Source organism: Priapulus caudatus, unplaced genomic scaffold (genome assembly GCF_000485595.1).
Source record: "Priapulus caudatus unplaced genomic scaffold, Priapulus_caudatus-5.0.1 Scaffold298, whole genome shotgun sequence".
Classification (NCBI taxonomy): Eukaryota; Metazoa; Priapulida; class Priapulimorpha; order Priapulimorphida; family Priapulidae; genus Priapulus; species Priapulus caudatus.
The window spans coordinates 85,030-89,472 of NW_014577359.1; the positions used below are offsets into that span (position 1 = coordinate 85,030).

General features: G+C 39.0%; 1 protein-coding gene across 2 annotated transcripts in view; it reads left to right on the top strand.

Moving 5' to 3' along the window:
• Window positions 1–2,843: 2,843 nt before the first annotated feature.
• The window catches only part of LOC106808714 (protein FRA10AC1 homolog), a 3,893-nt gene continuing 2,293 nt past the window's right edge, over window positions 2,844–4,443 (top strand). Inside the window, exon 1 of one of the 2 annotated variants that reach the window (XM_014811544.1) lies at window positions 2,844–2,891. The gene's annotated coding sequence lies outside the window, so the exon portion shown is untranslated. Of the gene's footprint in view, window positions 2,892–2,957; window positions 3,002–4,443 lie in introns of those variants that run through there. The other variant, XM_014811543.1, reaches the window with a different exon arrangement.

Here is a 4,443-nt window from a genome sequence, read left to right on the forward strand (position 1 = left end):
TTAATTAATTAATGATATTGATATTAGCACGAGTTGATAGATGTTATTATATGCTGGCATGTTATATCGTCCTATTCTAGCTTCAGTTTACTATAATTCTCCACAGATGAATACAAATTACATTGTAAAACGCTCATAAGCTTGAAAATATCATTTAATAACATTTTCCTATTCGCTATGAGATATGTATTACATATAAATAATAAAAATAATGTTCAACGTATACTATCCATATGCATGTATGTATAGTGTGCAGTAGGATGGTGCCACACATGCCGCCATGTTTGGCGCGCGCACATCTCGCGCTGCGCATGTCCTTTCTAGTTGTCTGTTATCTTTCACTCTGAGTTATGTTTATACTGGCGTGTTACAGGCGCCACCGTCGTTGTAATCAAACTGTAGTCGTTAATTTTAAAACATAAAAAAAATATTTCTAATGGTGATTGAACCATGAAAGTTTTTATGTAGCGTAATTATAACCTAAATTAGTTGAAAATAACCCTAGAACCTAGAGTAAACTTTCCCTTTAAACGGCCACCCTGTGGCGACCTCTATCATGCTTGCTACCGTTTCTAGTGACAGTTTTTAATATGTCAACAATGTGATAAACTGATAACAGAATCTGATAAGGGACGAGCCTTAGCAAAAGTGTAATTTTATTCACAGAGGTGAATTTTCTTTGGTATTTTATTGGCGTTACACAAGGTGAGACTAATAGGCGAAAGAAAGTAGAAAAAATGCATTTTGGTAGTAAATTTCAGTAATTTTGGTAGTACTATAGTATAGACTATAGAGCTATGAGTTAGCCCGACCAGGCTGTGCGACGGATTGTCGGTTCAAGGATAGAGAACATGTATCCCAATAAAACCGGATTGTCTATACGGTATCCTAACCCTAGCGATACCGTTTCTTGGAGCTAAGCTATGAGTATGATAGTACTAGAGCTATGAGTATGAGTAATGGCAACTGAACACGAAATGTATTTAGTGTACTAGTAGTAGTACTACCAAAATTACTGAAATTTACTACCAAAATGCATTTTTTCTACTTTCTTTCGCCTATTATATACTATTACTAATGTAAAATAAATTACAACAACAAGAGTAATAATGACAAATAATAATTATTGTTGAGTTGTATTTTATTTGTATGATTCATAATGTTAGAATTGCAAATTAATTACATGTTTACGTACCGGGTATATGCATGCACACTCATTTCTCAGATGCGTGCTATGATTCAGTTTCAAAGCAGAAGGCGACCTCAGAAGTGGCGACCTCAGAAGTGGCGACCCAGAAGTGGCGACCCAGTGTTTCAAAGCAGAAGTGGTACAGTGACAGCGATTATACATCACTGCTATGGCTGATTCTGTGGAGCTTTCTACCCCTGCCAAGCAAGGATTTTTCAGCAAGGTCACCAATTTCATTTCATGGGTGTACATGCAGTATCTGCTGATGACCACACTGTATGTGTTAGAACCATGGGAACAGGCCATGTTCAATTTTGTGGTTGTATCCATCTTAATTCTGGCATCATACACTACATATCTATTCTTGCCAGTATACACAAGGACCGTTCTGGCATTCTTTTCTTCAAACATCAGTTATGGTGACTTGATAGATACCACAGAATAGAGAAAAAGTGGTTGAAAAAAGACTCTGGTGTTTCCATGGTGATGTCTTCCTCGTGTAAGATTCTGCAAAGCTTGATCAGCCACAGAGACGTCTTCATATACAATGTGATGTGCAGCGAATATGATGCCATCCTAGCATTTCAACCCGGTGTGCTGTCCCTAGACAAGATACAAAGTATATACAAGAAGACATTTCTCAGCAAATCTGTGCTGAACACTATTTGAGTTGTCCCTTCAGGTGTTAAGCCTGACCTGTGTGCTGCGAGGAGAGCATGTGTGAACCCTGCATCATCTGAAGGGAGTTTTAACCCTGCCTTATTATGCTTGACATTATTGCTTGTTGTAGTAAGACATGGCGATTCACTTTCATGTTAGCCTCTGGATCCACACAACTGGTGATTAGTTATGTCACGAATCCTGATAAGAAGACATTAATTAGACTTGCTTACAAGGCCAATTACTTCTGCAGTCAATGATTACTTGCTCATAAACCATCACTCGATGCAGTATTATATTACAATCAAACAATTGTTATATTCATGTGGACCGTAATGTCCCTAATCTAACGCTTTGCAATAAAAGGTAATGTAATACATGTAAATTTTTCCATGTCTCAATGACTTTATGTATTGTAAAATAAAAGTTTTAAAAGTATTGAACAAAATTGGTAATAAATTCACCAGTATACTCACAAACGTCTAACAGTGTATAATGCCTGTGAAATTGCACATTCACTTCAACTTTATTGTGTGTGCGCAAGCATGTGTGCATGCCACCACAACTAAAACCAGACTTCCCTAGAACATTCAAACAACACTTTATCACTGCTACAACCAATTCACATCAAAGTAGATAATGTTGAATTTTCTTCGTTACTATTCCATTGTTATGTTGAACATGTATATAACGTTTAAATATAGATGTTGTGTAAACATGGTACAAATCCTGTACACGCCCCTGCCGAGCAAATTGCCAACATTGAAAAACGAACCCCCCCCCCCAATATAAAGCTGGCTACGGGCCTGTATATACATATACATATATTATGTATCGAAGTCGAATCGTAGTAAGGACTGAACAGAATATACATTACTGGTCGGTCTATTTTTGCGTGATTGTCAATTTTTGCCACTAGATGGCGGTAGTAGATGTATACAATGATGTGTAGATGTGATGTGTGATGTGTACAATGTCTGTGGCTGTGCCGTTTTCCATCAACTTGAAGTCTGAGAATATTGAGTCAATCTCAATACACAATGTATACATTTTCAGTGACAGTGTACATGCTTATTGTTCACGGTACCAAGGAGCTGTATGTATACATATTATATACGTAGCTTCTCTGCTTCCCAGAAGTACCGGTACTAAGTTTGTATCGAAAGTTGTTAGTTACTTGCATGGCATGTATTTTGAAACTCACTTTCCCCCACCCTAACATAAGCGCCAACCCTGCGCCAGCCCACCATCTGGCGAGTACTACTAGTACTTACTATAGCTCAGTCAGCGCACCCTCTCACGGCCCTTAGTGCGCACAAATATGGCCGCCAAATCCGTTTACAGGGCATGACAACAAGCTCTCAAACTTCGGCAAGCAGTTTGTACGGCTTATGGCACCGTCACTATCAATTATTAGAGGGGGTGCCCAATGCAGATATTCCTTAGAAGTGAATTACAGATGATTAATCAGATTAAATGTTCGAACCACCCCACTCCGAACCCCCCTACCGCACCCGCCTGTATACAATGTCAATACATGTACCAGCTGTACAATGCGCCAGTACTGGTACTATGGCCAGTACACACAGTACAGGCGGGCGCGGTAGGGGGGTTCGGAGTCGGGTGGTTCGAACATTTAATCATCTGTATAATTCTCTTCCGCGCGCATATATTTGCTAATATATTGACTAATCGTGCGTCAATAAACTCAATATTCACAGAGAGTATAGCTAAGACATGTGTATATAGGTATCTAGAATTTTAGAAATGTAACTCAAATCCTTCGCGAGATATTAGAGTTAGCACGCTATCCTACGGGCCATAGCCGCGCGTATATATTACAGAGTGGCTATATGCCTGGCAGCCGGCATATATCTGACGGCTGCCGGGTACAGTCTTCGATTTCCTAAATGCCCGGCAGTTTTTAATTTTCAGCGTTGTCTCAAGTAAACAAGGGTTAGGGTTAGGGGTTAGGAACTGCTGGGCATTTAGAAAATCGAACTTATCGAAGACCGTGCCCGGCTGCCGGGCATATAGCCACAGCGTATATATTAGCCTATGAGCAATACTGTGCGTATATTTTTGGTAATTAATTAAACTATTCGTGCTTTAATAAACTCAAAATTCCCAGAGATCATAGCTAAGACATGTGTTTATATGTATTTAGAATTTTAGAAAATGTAACTCAAATCGTTCGCGAGATATTAGAATTTAGAGTTAGTACACTATCCCTACGGCCATCCTACGGGCCATAGCCGCGCATATATATTATCCTATGACGATACTGTGCGTATATTTTTGGTAATTAATTCAACTATTTGTGATTCAATAAACTCAAAGTTCACGGGGAGTATAGCTAAGACATATGTTTATTATTATATGTATCTAGATTTCTAGAAATGTAGCTCAATTCGTTCGCAAGATATGAGAGTACACTTTCATGCCGCCTATAGCGCAATAGCGTATGCGCGGGGGGGGGTTAACAGCTGTATACAATGCGCCAGTACAGGCGGGCGCGGTTCGAACATTTAATTATCTGTAATTCACTTCTAAGGAATATCTACATGGACACCCGCCTCTAATATTTATAGTAT